The sequence below is a fragment of the Puma concolor genome, chromosome C1, assembly GCF_028749965.1.
Source record: "Puma concolor isolate L17-30 chromosome C1, mPumCon1.1.hap2, whole genome shotgun sequence".
Classification (NCBI taxonomy): Eukaryota; Metazoa; Chordata; class Mammalia; order Carnivora; family Felidae; genus Puma; species Puma concolor.
In genome coordinates, this window is record NC_141674.1 from 204,285,131 (window position 1) to 204,310,688 (window position 25,558).

The 25,558-nt window shown below is 42.7% G+C and overlaps 1 long non-coding RNA gene across 1 annotated transcript; it reads right to left on the minus strand.

The window, feature by feature from the left end:
- Positions 1–10,174: 10,174 nt before the first annotated feature.
- Positions 10,175–17,651, minus strand: LOC147578679 (uncharacterized). The gene is made up of 2 exons (XR_015255563.1): positions 17,524–17,651; positions 10,175–12,531 (listed from the first exon to the last, which is right to left on the minus strand). It is a non-coding gene; the product is annotated as an uncharacterized LOC147578679 (long non-coding RNA).
- Between the last annotated feature and the right edge of the window lie 7,907 nt (positions 17,652–25,558).

The window sequence follows — 25,558 nt, forward strand, 5'->3', positions numbered from 1 at the left end:
TTTTTTAATGTTCTTATTTACTTTTGAAGGAGAGAGAGAGCATGAGTGGGGGAGGAGCAGAGAGAGAGGGAGACACAGAATTCGAAGCAGGCTCCAGGCTCTAAGCTGTCAGCACAGAGTCCGATGGGGGGCTTGAACCCACAAACTGTGAGATCACGACCTGAGCCGAAGCCAGACGCTCAACCGTCTGAGCCACCCAAGCACCCCGATAGATGCTCTTTTGACATGACCTTTCATCAGTTTTGGAGCAATGAAAGCTGCAAGCGATCTTACATTGCTCTTGACAGATTTCTCACGTAAATGAAAGAATACAAGAAGGATCAATAGTTGTTTTCTAAACCCACTTGTGCCTTTATTATAATGGACTAGGACACAATGCTAGGGACTAATTTTGAAAAGATACAAGTTTCAATCAGTGAAGTGAGGAGACCAAAGCATACCTCATATAGTAGTTACGAGGTTTAAATGAGGGGAAAATGTATGTAAAACACTTGGCAAAGTGATAACATATATAGTGCAGATTTCAAATGGATTCTAGGGGCACCTGGGTAGCTCAGTTGAGTGTCTGACTTTGGCTCAGGTCATGATCTTGCTATTCATGAGTTCGGGCCCCACATCAGGCTTGCTGCTCTCAGTGGAGAGCCTGGATCTCTGTCCCTTCCCTGCTTGCACTCTCTCTCTCAAATATAAACATTAAAAAATAATAAAACGGATTCTAAAATAACACCACCAAAAAAATTCCTTCCATAAAGTAACAGTAATCTAGCATGTTACTATTTCAATATTTTACAATACTATTACAATAGTGTGTGTCTGTTACAAAACTGATTAAAATATACTTTGATTCTATCCGTGGGATACCAAACCTGATTATTTAATCAAGATAATTAGCTTGGAAAGATTGGACCCCCTAACATTAGTTGTCAGGGAAGTACATTTAAAACTGGAATGATGGAGATTCAGATTTGTGTATATGCTTGAATGAGGGCGAAGCTACCATCTGTAGATTATGACTGAATCTCAAAGCAGAATTCTGTCAAGGCCAAATGATAGGGCAGTGTGTGGCTGGGCCTCCATTCACCCATTCTCCCAGGTGCCTGCTACAGGGGCACACTGGGCGGCATCCTGAGCGAGAGCCGCTCCTCCTGAGACACGGATGCATCTGGAAAGGGAGCCGAGTCCTAGCACGCAAGACACATTTGTGGAGAACCTGGTGTTAAGCTGTTTGTAGAGCACTTCCTTCTGGGTCTGGGTTGCTACGTAACAGAGCAGTTCCCTCACTGGGGTCTAAGGGGTTGGGGCGGGGGGGGGGGGGGGAGGGGGCAAAACAAAAGAAAACCAAAAGAAGAGACAAACTATAAGGATGCCCAATTTCAAAGCAGGATGGCTCAAAGGAAAAAGCTTGCAAATCCCACGTGTCAGTGAGGATGTGCAGCAAGTGGAACATGCATTGCTGGTGGGAGTGCAGAATGGTCCATTGGAAACCAGCTTGGTAGTTTCTTGTAAAATGAAACGTACCCCTAACATATCACCCAGCAATTCATTCCTGCATGCAAATGTTCATAGCAGCTTTATTCATAATAGCAAACACTTGGAAACAACCCAAATATCCAACAACCACTGAAAGAACAAACTGTGATGTATCTACTCAATACGACTTAGGGATAAACTGATATATACACCAATGTGGATGAATCACAAGAGCCTTGTACTCAAGCCAAAAACAAAGGACTAGGTACTTTGTGATTCCACTTACATAACATTCTAGAAAAGGCAAATAAATTGCAGTAACAGCATATCAGTGGTTGCCAGAGGCTGTAGATGAGGGAGGGGATTGACTGTTTAGGGGCACGTTGGAAATATTCTGTATCTTGATTGTGGTAGTGGTTACATGACTGTACATTTGTTGAAAGTAGTCAAATTCTACACTTCAGATAGGTGAGCTGTGTAGTATGTAAGTAAATAAAGCTAACTTTTTAAAAAGAACAAGGCAAAGATACCATTTCCTGATGCATATGCAAATTAAAGGGACAATGAGATAAAACTAGAATAATTAAAATTTAAAAGGCAATCAAGGGGCACCTGGGTGGCTTAGTCAGTTAAGGTTCTGATTTTGGCTTAGGTCAAGATCTCATGGTTCATGGGTTCAAGCCCCGCCTCAGGCTCTGTGCTGACAACTCAGAGTCTGGAGCCTGCTTCCGGTTCTGTGTCTCCCTCTCTCTCTGCCCCTCCTCCACTAGTGTTCTCTCTCTGTCTTTCAAAAATAAATGTTAAAAAAATTAAAAGGCTGGCACAAAAACAGACACATAGACCAATGGAATAGAATAGAAACCCCAGAACTAGACCCACAAACGTATGGCCAACTCATCTTTGACAAAGCAGGAAAGAACATCCAATGGAAAAAAAGACAGTCTCTTTAACAAATGGTGCTGGGAGAACTGGACAGCAACATGCAGAAGGTTGAAACTAGACCACTTTCTCACACCATTCACAAAAATAAACTCAAAATGGATAAAGGACCTGAATGTGAGACAGGAAACCATCAAAACCTTAGAGGAGAAAGCAGGAAAAGACCTCTCTGACCTCAGCCATAGCAATCTCTTACTCGACACATCCCAAAGGCAAGGGAATTAAAAGCAAAAGTGAATTACTGGGACCTTATGAAGATAAAAAGCTTCTGCACAGCAAAGGAAACAACCAACAAAACTAAAAGGCAACCAACGGAATGGGAAAAGATATTTGCAAATGACATATCGGACAAAGGGCTAGTATCCAAAATCTATAAAGAGCTCACCAAACTCCACACCCGAAAAACAAATAACCCAGTGAAGAAATGGGCAGAAAACATGAATAGACACTTCTCTAAAGAAGACATCCAGATGGCCAACAGGCACATGAAAAGAGGTTCAGCGTCGCTCCTTATCAGGGAAATACAAATCAAAACCACACACAGGTATCACCTCACGCCAGCCAGAGTGGCTAAAATGAACAAATCAGGAGACTATAGATGCTGGAGAGGATGTGGAGAAACGGGAACCCTCTTGCACTGTTGGTGGGAATGCAAATTGGTGCAGCCGCTCTGGAAAGCAGTGTGGAGGTTCCTCAGAAAATTAAAAATAGACCTACCCTATGACCCAGCAATAGCACTGCTAGGAATTTATCCAAGGGATACAGGAGTACTGATGCATAGGGGCACTTGTACCCCAATGTTCATAGCAGTACTCTCAACAATAGCCAAATTATGGAAAGAGCCTAAATGTCCATCAACTGATGAATGGATAAAGAAATTGTGGTTTATATACACAATGGAATACTACGTGGCAATGAGAAAAAATGAAATATGGCCTTTTGTAGCAACTTGGATAAACTGGAGAGTGTGATGCTAAGTGGAATAAGCCATACAGAGAAAGACAGATACCATATGGTTTCACTCTTATGTGGATCCTGAGAAACTTAACAGGAACCCATGGGGGAGGGGAAGGAAAAAAAAAAAAAAGGTTAGAGTGGGAGAGAGCCAAAGCATAAGAGACTGTTAAAAACTGAGAACAAACTGAGGGTTGATGGGGGGTGGGAGGGAGGAGAGGGTGGGTGATGGGTATTGAGGAGGGCACCTTTTGGGATGAGCACTGGGTGTTGTATGGAAACCAATTTGACAATAAATTTCATATATTAAAAAAAAATGAAAAAAAAAAGGCAATCAAGAACAAATGTTGGAGAGGTGCTACAACTGGGGCTTTCACATACAGAGTGTAAAATGGTGTGACCATGTTGGAACACCAGGAGTTACTTGTGAGTTAACATTTATCTATGAGTCCGCAATCCCACCCCTAGATAGTCCTCCTCCCAATAAAATAAGATGCCCAACAAAAATGGTTTTTGTTTTTAACTTTTTAAAATATTTATTTTTGAGAGAGAGACAGAGCATGAGCAGGGGAGAGGCAGAGAGGGAGACACAGAATCTGAAGCAGTCTCCAGGCTCAGAGCTGCCAGAGCCCGACGTGGGACTGGAACTCATGAACCGTGAGCTCAAGACCTGAGCCAAGGTCGGATGCTTAACTGACTGAGCCACCCAGGCACCCTGCCCACCAAAAATGTTTATTGCAGCCTCATTCATAATAACAGAGTTGGAAACAACCCAACTCAATAGAAGATCAGATAAAATGGTCTGAAATACTACTACTCAGCAATAAAAAGAAACAAAACTAATCTATTCAACAACATGGATGAATCTCAAAAAAATTATGTTGAGTAAAAGAAGGCGATGCAAAAGAGTACATGATGTATAACTCTACTTTGGTGGAGTTCAACAACAGAGGAAAATAACCTCTGGGGATTAAAATCTGAACAATGTTGGGGTGCCTGGGTGGCTCAGTCAGTTAAGCATCTGACTTCTGACCTCAGCTCAAGTCTTGATCTCAGGATTGTGAGTTTGACCCCCACATTGGGCTTCATGCCCAGCATGGAGCCTACTTAAAAAAAATTTTTTTTGGAAAAAAAAAAATCTGAACAATGTTTCCTTCTGGGAGTCAATAGTGTAGTAAGGGGCACTAGGGAACTTTCTGGAGTGATAGTAATGCTCTATTCTTGAGGGGGGTGTTGTTTACATAGGTAATGTCAAGTTGTGCACTTAAGACCTGTGCGTTAATTTTTTTTAGTTTACTTATTTTCAGAGAAAGAGAAAGCACGAGTCTGGGAGCAGCAGAGAGAGAGAGAGAAAATCCCAAGCAGGCGCCACACTGTCAGTGCAGAGCCTGATGTGGGGGCTCGAACCCACAAACCGCGAGATCATGACCTGAGCCCAAGTCAGTTGCTTAACTGACTGAGCCACCCAGGTGCCCCTACCCTGTGCATTAATTTTAAGATAGCACTTTTAAGAAATTGAGGTGACACTGAAACAACATAAAATTAAGCATTTTAAAATGAACAATTCAGTAGCATTTAATATATTCACAATGTTGTATAACGACCACCACTATCTAGTTCCAAAACATTTTCCTCAAACTAAGAGGAAACCCCAGCACCCCTACCTCCAACCCCCACTTTCTGCTTGCTAGTTCTATAGTTTATCTATTGTGGATATTTAATATAAATGGAATCATACAATTTGTGACCTTTTGTGTCTGTTTTCTTTCACTTTGTATATATTCAAGGTTCATCCACTTTGTAGCATGTATCAGTACATCATTCCTTTTTATGGCTGAATAATATTCCAGTGCATGTATATGTAGGGTCACAACCCTCTCGGGAGTTCCTGGTGTAGTCTGAAACCACTCCCCATAGGCAGAGGGCAGGGACAGACTGAGGAAAGAGGCAGGCCACTCTGTGTTGGTAGGTGGCAATTTTAATAATAGCAAAGGGAACTTTAATACGAGGCTTATCTTGGTTGGCTGCAAGATGAATGGATCCCCACACCTGCCCACCAAATCTTCAAAGCTTATAAAGAGGCCCTAACTGGGCTCAGCCACTTATACCAGGCAGGTGTTTTCAGCATCACATCACCATCTCAAGGTTCTGTCCTTGGAGCAGTCTCTGGGAGCAGAAAGGCAAGCGACTGGGGAGGGAGGGAAGAGCTTCCAAGGGCTTAGGTCCAGCTCACAGGTCAGTGAGTGGTCCTGTATTTTTTTAATCAGTCCTCTAGCAGTATATACCACAATTTATTTATCCATTCATCCGTTGATGGGCATTGGATGGTTTCTATTTCTGGGCTATTGTGAATAGTGCAATTGTGAACATGTGTGTATATGTATTTGTTTGCCTGTTTTCAATTCTTTTGGATATCGTATTAGTTTGCTAGGGCTGCTGTGACAAAGCACCACAACTTGGGTGGCTAGAACAATAGAAATACATTGTTTCATGGTTCTGGAGGCTTGAAGCCTGAGATCAAGCTGTCTCTAGAGTTTGTTCTTTCTGAGGATGTGAGGGAAAATGTGTTCCATGCCTCTCTCCTAGCTTCTGGTGGTTTGCTGACAATCTTTGCCATTCCTTGGCTTGTAGACATATCACCCCAATCTCTGCCCTCATGTCCACATGGCATTATCCCTGTGTGCATATCTGTGTCTAAATTTCTCCTTTCCATAAGGACACCAGATTGGAATAGGGGCTCACCCTATTCTAGTATAATTTCAACGAGTTACATCCTTCAATGACCCTATCCCCAAATAAGATCACAGTATGAGGCACTGAGGGTCAGGATTCAATATATTAATCTGGGGGCATACAATTCAATGCATCAGAAGTATATACCTGGGAGTGGAGTTCCTGGCTCAGATCAGCTACTGATAATGCTGTGACAATGACAGGATCAGTCTCGGTATGCAGCTCTCTAGAATAATTATGATAGTCCTTGAGTGCATGATATATTTAAAATTTGAAAGATAGTCCAATTGAAACCAGACGTCCCAAATCTGAATGTTCTTTGGCAGAGGAATACAAATTTTAGACATCTCTCTTGTTGGGAAACTAATTCAGAACCAGGATCCATGGGCTTGGTAAGTACAGCCATCTCAGCAATCATATCTGAGACTATAGCTGATACAAATATCACTGATTCTGTTGCCTCTGTCAGACAGGAAAAGTCTCAAATCCCTAGAGATGAAAGAATTTTTTTCTGCATTCCCTCTCTAGCCTAGACAAATCGCCCTTCTTATGGGTTGTGATATTAAAAGATGAAGTCTTTGACATTGAAAATCTCATCATGATGTATTTCAGAAGAGAAATAAATCATAGTTCCTGGAGGAGGTATTCTAGCCATTTTGTTAATTTGTGTACTTCTCTCCTTATAATGGATGCTTAAGCCAAACAAATTAGTGAGTGTCCCTTATGATTCAGGCATTGTTCTTGGTGTAGACACACATGTGCATGCACACACACACACACACACACACACACACACACACACACTAAAAACTTCTTTCAATATTGATATTATTATCTCTTTTTTAGATAAGAAGAATGAGGTTCAGAGAGTTTAGATGACTTGGCCAAGGTTATTGAATGAATTAATGAATGCATGTACCACCCAGTTTCCTAGTACTTTGTAGCAGTTACCAACCTCAGAAATCAATGGGAAGATCTAGGCTGAAGGAAGGATGGCCTGTGAAGCCAAAAAAGAGTCAAAAAATGTTAGAAGATTGACAAATATGACAGTGAATTAATAATACGATCAAAGGTGCCCTAACTGTTCAAAAAGTAATAATTAAATGATTTATAAATGATGTTTAGTGTGTTTTTGCCCCATATAGTGTTATACATTTTCATCTACTGAAAATGATGAAATAGTATATGGCCATATAAAAACTTCTGCCAGTTGTCAAAAGGAGTTTCCAGCACCATTATTCTAATATCTATGGCACATTCCCAAACTGTGGGTTTGGAAATGGAGGTTTGGTTTTCTTCTTTACCTTTCCTTTCCTTTTCTTTTGTCTCAAGATTTACTTTACTCATACTACTCTAAATTAAGTGGCCTGTGTTTAGAATGAAATGACCTGCATTTACACTAACAGATCTCCTAGTGATTACATACGCTAAACGTTACCTCACTGTATACCTCAGAGATGCAGCTGTAAAAAAAAAAAAAAAGAGAGACCTCATAAAGTGGAATCGAGAAGTTCAAACTGCAAATTACATTGTATTTTATTTCTATGAGAAGTCAAATTCAAGACCAGTGCTATATCCCTCATAGCGAACAACCAGTAGCTAATTAATTCTACAGAGACACTTGTAGTGTCATTAAAGAGTTTTGCCAACTCTCACCTGTCACCTATCTTTTTTTTTAAGTTTATTTAATCTGAGAGAGAGCATGAACAGGGGAGGGGCAGAGAGAGAATCCCAACCAGGCTCTGTGCCGTCAGCACAGAGCCTGATGTGGGACTTGAACTCCTGAACCATGAGATCATGACCTGAGCTGAAACCAAGAGTCAGACACTTAACTGACTGAGCCACCCAGGCGCCTCCCCCACTGCCATCTGTCACCTTTCTTGACAAAAAACCCTCCCCTAATATTGCAGATGGTAAACCAACTCCTCAGTATGAAAGAAAACATATGTTTGGAGTCATGAACAGTTTTTAAGAGAGACAGCAATAACATTTTCTAATTTAAAATCTACATGATTGGGGCGCCTGGGTGGCGCAGTCGGTTAAGCGTCCGACTTCAGCCAGGTCACGATCTCGCGGTCCGTGAGTTCGAGCCCCGCGTCAGGCTCTGGGCTGATGGCTCAGAGCCTGGAGCCTGTTTCCGATTCTGTGTCTCCCTCTCTCTCTGCCCCTCCCCCGTTCATGCTCTGTCTCTCTCTGTCCCAAAAATAAATAAACGTTGAAAAAAAAAATTAAAATCTACATGATTGTTTTGAGACAAGATGAAGTAAAAGGGATTGGATTTATACTTCCCCCAGGAAACAACTAAAAAAATTGGACAAAATATGAAACAATGATTTTCGGACCCTGGACAACAGGCAGCATAGGACCTGAGAGATGGGAAACAAAGCATGTGACCTTGTGTTTGCCCCCAGCTTACTGCCTGGAGAGAGTTTCTAGGCCAAAACTCAGGGAGTTGGAGGCCAGGGGGAGCTTCTTAGAGCCCCTGAGTTGAAGAAGGGGAACTAGGAGTTGGGGAGACCAGGAATTCATAGGCAGATTCTCAAAGAAGAGAGCTACACCCAGAGAAGGGACAGGGAAAGTGTTCAGGAGATCTACAGAGGAACCTTTTCTGTCTTCAGCTGAATTCTGACCAGCGCATGCTTGAGAAAACACCACCCACACCTGAGGGGAAACCCACCTAAGGGAACAGTCCTCAGAACTCACATAGGGACAGGAATAGATTATGGTCCCCCCAAATAGATTGGGTCCCCCAATAATTCACGGGACATCAGATTGAACATTCACAGGTATATAGCCTCAATAATGGGGAAAAATTAGTCCTAGACTAAAGTCTGTTCTAATCCCACCTAACAGAATTTAAATCTTTAAAAAATATTTTTTTAATGTTTATTTCTTTATTTTGAGAGAGAGACAGAGTGTGAGCGGAGGAGGGACAGAGAGAAAAACACAGAATCCTAAACAGGCTCCAGGCCCTGAGCTTTCAGCACAGAGCCTGATGCAGGGCTTGAACCCATAAACCATGAGATCATGACCTGAGCGAAAGTCGGACGCTTAACTGACTGAGCCACTCAGGCCTAACGGAATTTAAAATCCACATGGTTGAAATAATTTATTTCCCATCTTTGGAGAAGGTTGTCTTTCCATCTGGCCCCTCGATAAATATTTTGTAAAGTTGAATAGAGATTTTTACTTTGTCCAGATTTCAGCATCCGACTCCCCAGTTAAACAAGTGCAAAGGAAGACATGGGTGAGAACATCACAGAAGTAGAATGAGGTGTATCAGTAAATGTATCGAGGGGTCAGAATATCCTGTCCCCTTCAAGGTCCTTCTAGCTGGACTAAGAAAAAATTGAGGAGCGCTGGGGTGGCTCAGTCAGTTAAGCATCCAACTTTGGCTCAGGTCATGATCTCACGGTTCGTGAGTTTAAGCCCTGTGTCGGGCTCTGGGCTGATGGCTCAGAGCCTGGAGCCTGTTTCCGATTCTGTGTCTCCCTCTCTCTCTGACCCTCCCCCGTTCATGCTCTGTCTCTCTCTGTCCCAAAAATAAATAAACGTTGAAAAAAAAATTTTTTTAAAAATAAAAATAGGGGCGCCTGGGTGGCGCAGTCGGTTAAGCGTCCGACTTCAGCCAGGTCACGATCTCGCGGTCCGTGAGTTCGAGCCCCGCGTCGGGCTCTGGGCTGATGGCTCAGAGCCTGGAGCCTGTTTCCAATTCTGTGTCTCCCTCTCTCTCTGCCCCTCCCCCGTTCATGCTCTGTCTCTCTCTGTCCCCAAAATAAATAAAAAACGTTGAAAAAAAAAATTTAAAAAAAAAAAAAAATAAAAATAAAAATAAAAATAAAAAAAATAAAAAGAGAAAAAATAAATAAATAAACATTAAAAAAATGAGATTTTCTAAGAGTAACAAATAAGATCAGACATCAAATCTCAAAAAAAAAAAAGAAAAAAGAGCATGTGCTAGCAATACTGGAAACTGTTTAGCCCCTCATTTTGAACAGACAATGTACCTATTGTTTGGTAGCATTACTGCATCTGTTGCATCCACACGACTCCTGAAACAGAATGCTACAGGCAACAGTGACAGTCACAACAAAGTTTATTATAATGAGAGGCAAGGCCGACGGATCGGGACCAACACTCTTGATAAGAGTGTGGCTCCGAACAGCCAGGGTACAGAGTTTTTAAAGCCGATCACATCGTTTTATCATTACCTGGGAACAGAACAGAGAAACAGTTCCCAGATGAGTTAGAAACAGTTGCCACATGAGTCAGAAACAGTTATCAAATGAGGTGATTATTTTAGACTTTCTGCCGCTAAGTTGCAACCAGTGGATCTCCTTGATCTTGTCTCTGATGCTCTTTTTTTGAGCTTTTGTTTCCTTCATTGGTAAAGCCAGATTCACAAGAGTATGAAGTATGATTTACAAGAGTAAAAGCAAGGCTGTTATCTTTTGATCTTCAGTGTCAGAACAAAGTTGTTATTTTTCTTTTTTTTTTTTTTTTTCAACGTTTATTTATTTTGGGGACAGAGAGAGACAGAGCATGAACGGGGAGGGGCAGAGAGAGAGGGAGACACAGAATCGGAAACAGGCTCCGGGCTCTGAGCCATCAGCCCAGAGCCTGACGCGGGGCTCGAAATCCCGGACCGCGAGATGGTGACCTGGCTGAAGTCGGACGCTTAACCGACTGCACCACCCAGGCACCCAGCAAAGTTGTTATTTTTCAAGCTGAGCGTTAGCCCTACACTACAATTTAACCCTTACACATCCTTGTTATACAAGTATCCATCCACACAATATCATTCAGGCATCGCACCTCTCCAGGGACTATGCTGGTGATTCTGCCACCCAATACATTCGCTCCCCAGCTTAATGGCACTATTCTCTGAAGCTTGGTTCCGAGAAACTCAGTAATGTTGTTAGAATTGTAAGTTAGTCTTCCAAGGTTGGTCCCATAAGCCTTTTGTTGAAATTGTGGGTTTGTGGGTTTGAAAATGGGAGTTGGTCCTTTGGTTTTCTTCTTTTTTTTTAACTTTGTTTACTGAGAGAGAGAAAGAGAGAGAAGAGACAAGAGAGGGAAAGAGAATCCCAAGCAGGCTCCATACTGTCAGTGCTGAGCCTGATGCGAGTCTTGAACTCATGAACTGTGAGATCATGACCTGAGCCAAAATCAAGAGTCAGACACTTAACTGACTGAGCCACCCAGCCGTCCCCTTTGGTTTTATTCTTAACCTCTCATTTACTCTAGTGACTACACTTTGTCATGGGTCCAGCCAAACCTTCTACTATCCTTCAAACTCTCTACATACCCTCTAACAAGCTTCTAGATTGAGGAATCTTGGAGGGGGCGGGGTACAAATTATATGCACAGCTAGGGGCATGGACACAGAATCCAGCTTTCCTCTCTGGAATGCCATGCCTAATTTCCCACCTAACTCCTACCTATTTCAGCCCTGGGCTGGTCTGGGTCTCCTGCTATCTGTCTCTTTTTCCTTTCCTTCTTTCTCTCCTTCTCTTCCTCCCTCTCTAATTTTTTATGGTGGTAAAATATATATAACATAAAATTTGCCATTTTAGCCATTTTAAATGTACAACCCAGTAGCGTTAATTACACGTGCATTGTTACACCACCATTATCACTGCCTACTCCAAATATTTCATCACCCCAAACAGATGGCTAGTGTGGGAGGCTGTTTTTTCCAAAGCTGACTGCAACAATATCTCTGAAAACACGTGTAATCTACAACTGGCCTCACCATTCTTCTGTTAGGAATCCGGGTCTGATTTCCTGCCTCTTGGATCTAGGAGAGCATGTTACTGCTCTGGCTGAAGAGTATGGCAGAAGGGATGCTGTATCCCTTTTGAAGCTGGGTAATAAAAGATGACGCAGCTTCTGCCTTCTTTGGAACACTCCTGCTTGCAGCGCTTAGCTGTCATGTAGTAAATCCTACTCCCTCGAAGCTGCTGTACTTTGCAGAAGCCAAGCCACACAGAAAAGCCATGTGAGGACGCTCTGGACAACAGTTCTTGTCTCTGAGCCATCAGGCACTTCCAGATTCTTCCAGTCCCTTGGCCTTTGAATCTTTCAGACTGAGGTTTCAGACATCATAGATGAACAGAAACAAGTCATTCCCGCTGTGCCTGCTCCAGATTCCTGGCTCACAGAATCTACGCATAATGCAGTGAAGGTTGTTTTAAGTTGCTAATTCTTTGGACAGTTTGTTATGCAGCCATAGCAGAAGTCTAATACAAATTATTGGTTTTAATGCATAATTAGAACACGTTAGCTCCATTCACTCCTTCCTGCTTTTTGCATTATTGTTGTGATTTAGATTACGTATAGCCAGTCATGCAGATGGCCAAAATATATTTCTCATATAAATTTGATCTTCATCCATGGTTCCTGGCTCACAGCTTTCAAGACCCTAGGAATTTCCTGAAAGAGACAGAATGACTGGGGGAGGGGCAGAGAGGGAGAGAGACAGAATCTGAAGCAGGCTCCAGGCTCTAAGCTGTCAGCACAGAGCTCCATGCAGGGCTCAAACTCGTGAACAGTGAGATCATGACCTGAGCCAAAGTCGGATGCTTAACTGACTGAGCCACCCAGGTGCCCCTATAAGGTGACTTTTGGAAAGCACCTAAGAATGTGGGCTGGTTGCCAGGGGAACCAACAGTGAGCAGAGGGATGGAACTTTCAGTCCCTCCCCCTGATTTCCAGGGAGGGGAAAGGGACTGGAGGTTGGATCAATCACCAACAGCTAATGATCTAATCAACATGCCTCTGTAATGAAGCCTCCAATAAAAAACCGAAAGGATAGGGTTTGGAAAGCTTCCAGTTTGGGGAGCCAGAACGCTTCTACATGTCACGGTGCTGGGCCCAAACTCCATGGGGACAGAAGTGCTTTTGTTCTGGGTATTGTCCTATGTTTCTCTTCATCTGGCTGTTGATTTATCTTCTTTTAAATTATTACTTTTTCTTTTTTTATTACGGTATATTATTGTAATTGTTTTTTTCTTTTTTCTTTCTTTTTAAAATTTTTTTTAAATGTTTCTATTTATTTTTGAGACAGAGAGAGACAGAGCATGAGCAGGGGAGGGGCAAAGAGAGGGGGAGACACAGAATCCGAAGCGAGCTCCAGGCTCTGAGCTGTCAGCACAGAGCCCGACGCAGGGCTTGAACCCACAAACTGTGAGATCATGACCTGAGCCGAAGTCGGACGCTCAACCGACAGCCACCCAGGCGCCCCTTTTTTAAATTATTTTTAATAAACTAATAATTCAGTGAGTAATTGGGTTTCCTGAGTTTTGTGAACTGCTCTAGCAAATTAAAGCCCAAAACCTAGGACCGTCTGCATTATAGCTAGTCGGTCAGAAGTACAGATAACAACCTGCACTTGTTGTGACTGGCATCTGAAGACCAGTCATGGGAACCTCCAATCTGTAGCTGGGTGGTCAGAAGCACAGGTAACAACCTGGGCTTGCAATTGGTATCTGTAGGGGTGGGGGGCACTCTTGTGGGACTGGGCACATAACCTGTGGAATCTGATGTGGATGTGAACAGTGTCAGAACTGAGTTGAATTGTAGGACAGCCAGCTGGTGTCCAAGCATCACTTGGTGGTGTGGCCTCTCCACCCCAACAGACACGTTGGAATTGCGTGAGCAGAACCCCTTATTTAAAGTTCCTTTTTAATTCTACTATATATTGCAAGACTCCTGAAAGCAACACTTGGCTTTCTGGAGGCTTTCCTTCTTAGATTTTCAGTCTCTCACTTTGCAGCCCTAGGCTTTGACAAATGTCCTGAGAGAGTAATGCTGTGTGCTGGAAATCCCCCATGAGTTCTGCCAACATTTTTTTCTAGTTTCTCTCCCCCATGAGTGGTTCTTCTTGAAATGAAAGCCTGGACTTTCAACATCCTGCCTGTTTCCAGAATTTCCAAATGCTCCCAGTATAAAAATACCTGTAGTGATCTTCTTCCTCAGTGTCTTCATCCCTCTCGACCTGCTACTCAAAATGTGGTCTGTGGGCCAGGAGCTTGTTAGAAATGGAGAATTCAAGCCCTATCCCAGGCCTCCTGAATCAATACTTTCTCTCCATTTGTTAAAAGAAGTAAATGAAGCTTTGGTTAGTGATTAAACAGGACACTCTGGTATATTATAATAATGATAATTAATTGAGTGATGAACTTATGTTATCTTCCATTCTTACAACAGCCCTGTAAATTAGGTATGTTTTATTCTTTTTATTAAAGAATTTTAGAAAAATTTATTTATTTATTTATTTATTTATTTATTTATTTATTTATTTTGAGAGAGAGAGAGAGAGAGAGTGCAAGCAGGGGAAGGGCAGAGAGAGAGAGAGTGAGAGAGAGAGAGAATCCCAAGCAGGCTCTGCATCATCAGCGAGGAGCATGATGCCAGGGCTGAACTCGCGAACTGTGGGATCATGACCTGAGCTGGACTCAAGAGTTGGACACCTAACCGACCGAACCACCCCGGCACCCCAGGTAGGTTTTATTCTTATTTAATTGTGGAGAACTGAGGCTTACTCAAGGGGTTATATATAATTTGCTCAAAGTCTCATAGCTAGTAAGTAACATAATTGTAAAGAAATTATAAAGAAATTAATTTCTGGAGTTGTATTATATTATATTTATTATATTATAATTATGTTTATAATTATCAAAAAATTGATTTAAAAAGTTAAGACAACATACAGAAAAAGTATAAAGAATGAAAGTCACATGTAATTCGCCACCGTTATTAATTTTGGTATGCATCTTTCCAATTGTGTGTGTTTGTGAGAGAGAGAGAGAGACAGATGAATTGTTGAAATGGTTTTGTGACTTGTTGTTTCTTAACGAAACATCATGAGCATTTTCATACCACCTTGCTCTTTTCACTATATCTGGCTGCCTCTTGTTTCAATAAGTTCTTTTGTGTCAGGATAGGGAGCCACATTCATGTGTCAGAGAACAGCAGCACTCCTGGTCACTCCCTTTTCATCAAGGGGCCCTCTCCCATCAAGGAAGCAGTGGCTGGCGTGTTTTATCTCATTCTTTTTAGGGAAAGACCCACACAGCAGAGAAAAAAAATAGTCATTTATTTGTTTGCGAAATTTCAAGGTCAGACATATGATGAAATATTTAGGAAAAACGTATTTGCTTACTGACCGCCAGCCAGAATTTCCTGCTCTGAAGAGCCTAAGATGTACCTTAGGTGGCAGATGGGGAGACAATGACGAGGAGGTTTAGCAAAAGGAAGTCAGTCGAGAGCATTGCAGAGAGCAAGATGGAGTCACTCATGTCAAACAGTGGCCTGTGTCAAGCAATGACGCAAGCAGCTAAGAGCGTCACAGCAAAGACCAGCACCGGGGGGATGCCACACTCAGAACTGACAACCAGCAGGAACAGAGGAGGTCTGCAAAGGCCCGAGACAGATGAAATCCCTTTAGAAAGGGAGGATGTTTGAAGCAAACTATCAGAATCTGGACACTGACCCCTCTGGGTCTGACCACTTCAAAAAGGCAGCTGCCACTGAAGGCTTTGGCCGGTGGATCCCCAAACAGAACAGAGACCCTTCACTGCTTGAACAGCATAAGCACTTACTAGTGCCAGGAGCTGACCAGGAGCGGATTGAGGCCTTATCCCAACTGGGGATCAGACTGCCTTCACTTTTGGTTCGTTAACTTCCTACCCCTGTTCGATCTTGTTTGTTGTGTGACTTGTAGGAGGTGCCCTGCTCTGTGTGACTTCTAGGAAGCCACGTTAAACATGTGAAATGTCATTGTGTTTGGAATCCCGAAGCTGCTTTATAGTGACGCTAACTCTGCTTTATGACTGAATGAAATGGACCTGTGGAAAGACACAACTTCACAGTGTGCTCACGACAAGCATTCACAATCACTGTGGCTCCCAGCTTTGGAATTCCGGACTCTGATTTTTACTAGCTGTGTGACTTGGGCAGATTATTTTTAATCTCACCCCTCTGCTTTCTCAAATACTAGGAGAATAATATAAACCTCAGTGTTGATGCAGGAATCAAGTGAATTAATATTAGGAAAGTCTCAGAAGAGTGCTTGGCACAGAATAAGCCCTCAAATGTTAATTCTCCCTCCTTCTCCCTTTCCCTTCTTCCTCTCTTCTTCCTCCTTCTTCTAGGCTAATGTGTGTCTCTGTGTCCTGTACTTCTCCTCTGCCAATGATTTTGAGAATCAGAGATCAGAAAAGACCTGTACCAGCTTCCAGAAGGGAAGTCCCAGAGATTCCCTCATGCCCAATATGAGGACATCTGAGATATGTAGGCAGATGGGCCTGAGATGACCTCAAAGTTCGTGCCCTGAGTTCAGGAAGAGTCAGATGGTTCCAGGAGCCCATGAAGGATGCAGAGGCAGGAGAGAGTTGTGTGTGTGCGGTGATGGGTGGGGGGCAGGGGAAGGGTGAGACCCTTTGGTCACGAATAGGGTTGGAGTGTGCAGTCAGGCAGAAATGAGGGCATTTCAGTATGAGCCAATAGCAACTGAAGACCAGGTTGGAATCTTCACATGTGTTGGGCACAATGTAATTCCCTAAAATTAGACCCAACCACAGTATTGCACCTGCAATTCTGACACAAACTAGCGGGAGTTAGTGTTGCCTTTACAGGTTAAGGGAACAGTCCCCAACAAGACTGCCCTCACTTCAGATGCCACCTGCAAGTTGGGGGGTCCCCAAGCCCCCTATGCTTTTGACCAACTGGCTGCAGTTTCAGGGATTCCCACACCCTTATGAGGCTTGATAATTCACAAGGATAACTTACAGAACTTGAGAAAGTTCTATCCTTAAAATTACAGTTTTATTAAAAAGCATCTGAAAGAGGACCAGACAAAAGAAGAGACCAATAGGAGGATCTTGAGCAATGGAGCTTCCATGTCCTCTTTTCTTGGAATCAGGAGGTGTCGCCGTTCTAGAATATTCCTGCATTTGACAACCAGGAAACTCAACTGGGCTTTGGCATCTGGGGTTTTTATTGGCATTTTGTTACATAGGCAGGATCTAACATATGGGCAAGCTCTCTGGCATGACTACCCCCCATCCTGAAACTATCTAGGGATCTGCTGCCACACTCCTATCCCTCATGTAATTCCAACAGCTTGGAGGCTCCAGCTCGGGACCCGGGGACAAAGACCAGACAAGTTCTGTATTACACAGCAGCAAGCGTCCCTAAATTTGCGCAAGATAACTTTCTGATACAAAATGGAATTCCAAATAAGAGCATGTCAGCCTCAGAAGGCCAGCATATATCCTTGGGGCAATTTCTAGAGACCTCAGGAGGCAGCGCCAGTTGGGATAATGGTGAGCTGCTCCCCCCACAAAGGCTCGAGTCACAAGGACTGGAGGACACTGTTTGCTCCAGGCAGATAATTATGTGGGGCCAGGCAAGGGGTCCTACCTTCCTATGGGCCATCACCCAGCCTCTGGTTATCAGGATAATAGTGAGCTCCTCTCCACCTCCCAATTTCTGCAGTAGAAATGTTCATACAACTTCATCCTTCCTCTCTCCCCTCACATCTAGTGGAAAGAGCATTGAACTCAGTGCCCAATTCCTGGGTTCAAGTCCAGTTCTGCCACTGACCTTTCTTTACCTCTCTGAACTTTAGTTTTCCTTTTTTTTTTTTTAAATGTTTACTTATTTATTTTGAGAGAGAGAGGAAGAGTGCGATCAGGGGAGGGGCAGAGAAAGAGGGAGACACAGGATCAGAAGCAGGCTCCAGGTTCTGAGCTGTCAGCACAGAGCCAGACATGGGGCTCGAACTCACAAACCATGAGATCATGACCTAAGCTGAAGCCTGACTTTCAATGGACTGAGCCACCCAGGTGCCCCTGAACTTTAGTTTTTCTTCCCTGGAGAAGGAGAATAATGACCTTTAACTATTCAAGGAGACTGTGGTATTCAAATAAACAGCTGTGAGTAGGCAGGTTTTTTTTCTTTTTTAAGTTTATTTATTTATTTTGAGAGAGAGAGAGAGAGAATCCCAAGTAGGCCTCTCAGTGTCAGCACAGAGCCCAATGTGAGGCTTGAACTCACAAATGGTGAGATCCTGACCTGGGTCAAAACCAAGAGTCAGACACTTAACCAACTGAGCCACCCAGGTGTCCCATGTCAGTAGTCTTTTTAAAAAGAGGCAGTATATGGGAATGCAAGATGGCTCAGCCAGTCTGGAAAACACTAGGGAGGTTCCTCAAAAAACTAAAAATAGAACTACCCTACGACCCAGCAATTGCACTACTAGGCATTTATCCAAGGGATACAGGTTTGTTTCGAAGGGACACATGCACCCCCATGTTTATAGCAGCACTGTCGACAATAGCCAAAGTATGGAAAGAGCCGAAATATCCATCGATGGATGAATGGATAAAGAAGATGTGGTATATATATACAATGGAGTATTACTCAGCAATCAAAAAGAATGCAATCTTGCCATTTGCAATGACATGGATGGAACTGGAGGGTATTATGCTAAGTGAAATTAGTCAGTCAGAGAAAGACAAAAATCATATGACTTCACTCATATGACTTCACTCATAAAAACAGGGAGGGGGACAAAACATAAGAGACTCATAAATATGGAGAACAAACTGAGGGTTACTGGAAGGGTTGTGGGAGGGGGGATGGGCTAAATAGATAAGGGGCTTTAAGGAATCTACTCCTGAAATGAGTGTTGCACCATATGCTAACTAATTTGGATGTAAATTTAAAAAAATAAAAAATAAAATAAAATAAAATAAAATAAAAAGAGGCAGTATAGGGGTGCCTGGGTGGCTGAGTCGGTTAAGCGTCTGACTTCAGCTCAGGTCATGATCTCACAGTTGGCAAGTTCAAGCCCAGCGTTAGGCTGACAGCTCAGAGCCTGGAGCCTGCTTCAGATTCTGTGTCTCCCTCTCTCTCTGCCTCTCCCCCGCTCATTCTACCTCTCTCCCTCTTTCTCTCTCTCTCTCTCTCTCTCTCTCTCTCTCAAAAATAAATACTTTTAAAAAAGAGGCAGTATATCAGTTGTCTCAGGCTGCTATTATAAAGTACCACAGACAGGGTGGCTTGACCAGCAGACATTTATTTTCTCACAGTTCTGGAGGCCAGAAGTCTGAGATCGAGGTGTCTGCGGGGTTGGTGTTTTCCTAAGACCTCTCTCTTTTTGGCTTGTAGACATCCTCCTCAGGTGTCTTCACTTGGTTTCCTCTGTGTGTGTGTCTGTGTCCAAATCTCCCCATAAGGTCCTGTGAGTTTAGGGGCCATTCAACCTCGTCTCACCTCGATCACCTCTTCAAAGGCCCTATCTCCAAATATAGTCACGTTCTGAGGTGCTGGGGGTTAAGACTTCAGCACGTGGATTTGGGGGGTCGACGATTCAGTCCATCACAAGCAGTATTTCAAATGGGACTGCATTAGCTCAGGAACAGGCAGAGAGAAGACTGGGGCATAAAGCAGGGGGTGAAAACCAGCACACACACAGATTTTGTTTGCACTGATTAATTTGTTTATTAAAGCTGTAGGAGGTTTTCATATAAAAATTCAGATTTTGGGGGCTTCTCTTCTAAAATCTAAGAGTTCCAGGGGCGCTTGGGTGGCTCAGTTGGTTAAGCGTCTGACTAGGCTCAGGTCATGAGCTCACAGTTCATGAGTTCCAGCCCCGTGTCGAGCTCTGTGCTGAGAGCTGGGAGCCCGGAGCCTGCTTCAGATTCTGTGTCTTCCTCTCTCTGTGCCCCTCCCCTGCTCACACTCTGTCTCTCTATCTCTCTCTCTCTCAAAAATAAACATTAAAAAAAAATAAAAAATAAAATAAAATCTAAGAGTTCTAGCCACACCAGGCCTGTATTCCCACATGGAAACACTTGGCTGAAGCTGGGTGGTAGCTGCCCTGGGGCTGAATCCTGTAGTTGCCCCAATTCCCAGCACACCCCCCACCCCCTCATTGCCTATTCTGATCCCCAGCCTGGTCTGTTTCACCTAAAGTTGTTATGGCTTTTGGCCTCTGGGATGAAGAACAGAGAAATAGAAATAGATTCAAATGCAGGCTAGAAATGAAGAAAAAATGTATGTGGTATTTCAAACCTATGGGGATACATTGTGTGGAAGAATTGACCATGCCATCCCATCCCCAATCGGAGGACAATTTTTTAATGTTTATTTATTTTGAGAGAGAGAGAGAGAGAGAGAGAGAGAGAGAGAGAGATACAGAGAGAGATACAGAGCATGAGTGGGGGAGGGACAGAGAGAGAGGGAACCACAGAATCCGAAGAGAGTTCCAGGCTCTGAGCTGTCAGCACAGAGCCTGATGTGGGGCTTGAACCCACAGACCATGAGATCATGACCTGAGCTGAAGCTGGATGCTCAACCGACTGAGACACCCCGGCGCCCCATTTGGAGGACAATTGTTGACTTGAGTTTAAGGCAAGTGCTTTTCGCCAGGTGTCAGAGAGTGCAGTCATTAAGAGCTAGTGTAGAGCTTCTGTGATGCCAGTAGTTCTCCCAGACCCCAAGAAAGGCAGGAGAGAAACCAGTTGCTTTGTTCTTCAGCAAAATAATTGATGCTCACTCATTCTATTTAATTTAAAAGGAAATATTTTTGCTTCAATACGGTTTAGGCTGCACAAATTACAAAAGTAATTTGTCTAGAGTGAGATGCTTACTTTTACAGGTCAGCTGGTAGAGGAACCATGTCAGCAACCCTGGCGCCATGTTCGCTGGTGGGAATATTGTGAATAAAATAGGAACTGGAGGTTCTTCCTTCATCATCGGCCAAGAGCTGGGTGCCCACCCACCCTGTGCCTCTGGGACCATTGGTTGAAACTCAGGGTTGGATGAAACTACCAAACTAAGGCTCAGAACCTTTTCTGAAGAAAAGAATCCAGGCTCCTTGGGGAAGAGGTGGGGCTTTCCCAAGGAAGGGAAAGTAGAGTTTCTCCACTTCAAGACTTGAAGAAGAGAATGCAAGAGGGACAATGAACAAACCAGAGCTGCAGAACCCAGTTAGAAAGCTGTGGAAGAAGCATCTGAAGCACAGGGTCATGAAGGTCTAGGGCACCAGCTGCCTACCTTCGGGCAACTTGAAGGAGAACGTTGGGTTCTCCTATGTAGGGATTCCCCTCTGAAAATGTGCTGTATGGTGTTGGGAACACTAAAGAGGCAGAGTGGCGTGATATGAATGGGTATGTCCCTTCCCATATCCTCCTGGCCTCCAGTGAGGATGGAGGGTAACCTTGGGTAAACTGTAGCTCTGAGCTGCAGGTGGTAATTGTAATATCAGAGGATGATCCAGAGACAGCTCCTGAAAGCTACATCGCACCAAAGGAATGTTCTGGAGTGAAATGGAAGATCAAATCTGCTAAGTCTTATAATTTAAAGGATGCTGCTCCCCCCAGATAGGAGATGGGGGCACCCCCAGCAAATTCCTGAGCTATTATTTAATAAATGATGTTGGAATAATTAGATGTTATTTAATTTAATAACAGTGGGATAATTAGATATGTTAACACCCCAGGTCAAACCGGAAACAAAAATTAATTTCAGATGGATTGACTTGCTAATTGTGAAAAAAAAAAAAAAAACAGCATGTAAAAAACAAAGCTATTAAATATAAGGTAAAGTATATGAAAGTTTTTCCCCCTAACAATCTTGGGATAGTCCCAAGCAAGATTTGACACCAAAAAGTCATTAAAGGAAAAATTGCCAGACTGGACCACACAGAAATGAACAAAAGATATCTTAAATACAGCCAAGATATAGGGAACAGATGACCAGGAGAAAATACTTGTAGTATATATAACAGAGAAAGGTTAATCTCCCGAAATAGGAAAAGAAGACCAACAAACTAATAAGAAAGAAAAAACAACAACAACAACAGGAAAAAGATGAAAGGATATAATTAAGGGCTTCATAGAAGAAATAGAACGGGTCCATAAGAATATGCATTTTTATGTCAATACTGCCCAAAGCAATCTATATATTCAATGCAATACCTATCAAAATAACACCAGCATTCTTCACAGAGCTAGAACAAACAATCCTAAAATTTGTATGGAACCAGAAAAGACCCCATATATCTGATGCAACCTTGAAAAAGAAAACCAAAGCTGGAGGCATCACAATCCCGGACTTCAAGCTGTATTACAAAGCTGTAATCATCAAGACAGTATGGTACTGGCACAAGAACAGACACTCAGATCAACGGAACAGAATAGAAAACCCAGAAATGGACCCATGAACATATGGCCAACTACTCTTTGACAAAGCAGGAAAGAATATCCAATGGAATAAAGACAGTCTCTTCAGGAAGTGGTGCTGGGAAAACTGAACAGCAACATGCAGAAAAATGAACCTGGACCACTTTCTTACACCATACACAAAAATAAACTCAAAATGGATGAAAGACTTAAACGTAAGAGAGGAAGCCATCAAAATCCTCAAGTAGAAAGTGGGCAAAAACCTCTTTTACCTCGGCCGCAGCAACTTCTTACTTAACATGTCTCCAGAGGCAAGGGACACAAAAGCAAAAATGAACTATTGGGACTTCATCAAAATAAAAAGCTTCTGGGGTGCTTGGGTGGCTCAGTCGGTTGAGCGTCTGACTTCGGCTCAGGTCATGATCTCACAGCTCGTGAGTTCGAGCCCCATCTCGGGCTCTGTGCTGACAGCTTGGAGCCTGGAGCCTGATTTGGATTCTGTGTCTCCCTCTCTCTCTTGCCCCTAACTCACTCGCATCCTGTCTCTGTCTCAAAAATAAATAAACATTAAAAAAATAAAAATAAATAAAAATATTCTGCACAGTGAAGGAAACAATCAGCAAAACTAAAAGGCAACCGATGGAATGGGAGAAGATATTTGCAAACGACATACCAGACAAAGGGTTAGTATCCAAAATCTATAAAGAACTTAGGAAACTCAACACCCAAAAAACAAATAATCCAGTGAAGAAATGGACAAAAGACATGAATAAACACTTTTCCAAAGAAGACATCAAGATGGTCAGCTGACACATGAAAAAATGCTCAACATCACTCATCATCAGGGAAATACAAATCAAAACCACGATGAGATACCACCTCACACTTGTCAGAATGGCTAACATGAACAACTCAGGCAACAACAGATGTTGGCGAGGATGCGGAGAAAGAGGATCTCTTTTGTGTTGTTGGTGGGAATACAAACTGGTGCAGCCACTCTGGAAACCAGTATGGAGGGTCCTCAAAAAATCAAAAATAGAACTACCCTATGACCCAGCAATTGCATTATTAGGTATTTATCCAAGGGATACAGGTGTGCTGTTTCAAAGGGGCACATGCACCCCAGTGTTTATAGCAGCCCTATCAACAATATCCAAAGTATGGAAAGAGCCCGAATGCCCATCAACAAATGAATGGATAAAGATGTGGTATATATATATACAATGGATAATTACTTGGCAGTCAAAAAGAATGAAATCTTATCATTTGCAACTATGTGGATGGAACTAGAAGGTATTATGCTAAGAGAAATTAGTCAGAGAAAGACAAATATCTTATGACTTCACTCATATGAGTACTTTAAGATACAAAACAGATGAACATAAGGAAAGGGAAGCAAAAATAATATAAAAACAGGGAGGGGGACAAAACATAAGAGACTCTTAAATATGGAGAACAAACAGAGGGTTGCTAGAGGGGTTGTGGGAGGGAGAGATGGGTTAAATGGGTAAAGGGCATTAAGGAATCTACTCCTAAAATCATTGTTGCACTATATGCTAACTTGGATGAAATTTAAAAATAAATAAATAAATTATAAAAAAATGAAATGAAATGAAATAAAGTAAAAAAAAATTTAAGGGGTGCCTGGTGGCTCAGTCCATTAAGATACCCCACCACCGATTCTTGATTTTGGCTCAGGTCATGATCTCACAGTTCATGGGATCAAGCCCCAAGTCAGGCTCTGTGCTGACATCTCTTCTACTTGTTCTCTTGCTCTCTCTCAAAATAAAACACTAGAATGAATAAATAAATAAATAAATACATACATACATACATAAATAAATAACATTTTTTAAAGTTTATTTATTTATTGAGGAGCAGAGGGACAGAAAGAGAGACACAGAGAGAGAATCCCAAGCAGGCTCCGCCCTCACCATGGAGCCCTGCATGGGGCTCAATCTCATATACCTTGAGATCACGACCTAAGCCGAAATCAAGAATCAGTGGTGAGGTGCCTGAGTCAGGCTCTGTGCTGACAGATCAGAGCCTGGAGCCTGCTTTGGATTCTGTGTCTCCCTTTGTCTGCCCTCCCCAGCTCGTGCTATGTCTCTCTCTCTCTCCCCATCAAAAATAAATAAACATTAAAAAGAATTCAATGGGCAGATTTAACGGTAGGTTAGACACAGCTGAATAGAGAATTAATGAGCTAGAAGAGAAAAAAGGATTTAAAAAATGCAGAAAAGTGGGTAAAAGACAGGAAGAATCAGTCAGAAGGTCTAACATATGTATAATCTGAAGTCCTAGGAGAGAAATGGAAAAACAGATTAGGGTAGAAGAAATATTTGAACAGATAATGTCAGAAAAACTCCCAAACTGATGAAAGATTTTCAGTCACAGATTGAAGAAACTCTATGTCCCCTAAAGGGATAAATAAAAATAAATCCACATGTAGCCACCTTAGCTGACCCTCTAATTGTTGCCCCTTTGAACCTAATGTGCCCTTTCTCCTTCTGGCTCTTTATATATAAAAAAAAAAAAAACCAAAAAAAGAAACCAATTCTTCCAGTGTTCTTAGAACAAGCCTTACCATCCTGCTGGTTCTCTCACTAATGGGTTGCATAATCTTTGATCTGTGTTTATTTTATATTTGTACAAGCCATGTTTTTAACGTTTTGAAATAGAAGTAACTTTTCAATATACTTTGAATATATGTGAAAAAAAAGGATTCATGAAACAATAATCTTTCTTATTGGCAGTATTTTCTATACTGCTTTATTCTTTTTTATCTTATTAAAAAAAATAATTCTGTAAATCTGGGCTCAACCTGCACTTTGAAAAACGCTGCCTAGGCAGATTTAGGAGTGTGTGTGCGCGTTGGGGGTTGGGGGGGGTGGGTAGAATTGCATTAACAACCCCTTAATATTTAAATTTGTTTGCCAGTTTGGCTTTCACCCTCCAGGAATCAGATGACCTTGGATTTGGGACGGGTTTTCTTTTCTTTCTTTTCTTCTCTTTTCTCTAGTGGCTGGGCGCTCGGACAACCAGCGGGCGCATAGGAAAAGCCAGTGGCCGGTTTAATCTCAGCAGCCTGTTCCAGCTCCCGGGGAAGGGAGGACAGCTGGGGCGATGGCGCCCTGGGGTGGCCAACCCGCAGGTCAGACGATGGCCAGTCTCACTCACTGGGTGGGGCTTCCGAGAACTTTGTTCTACTGCGAACCAAAGTACCGTCCATAGAACTTCAAGTTCTCGCTGAGAGTCCGCGAGAG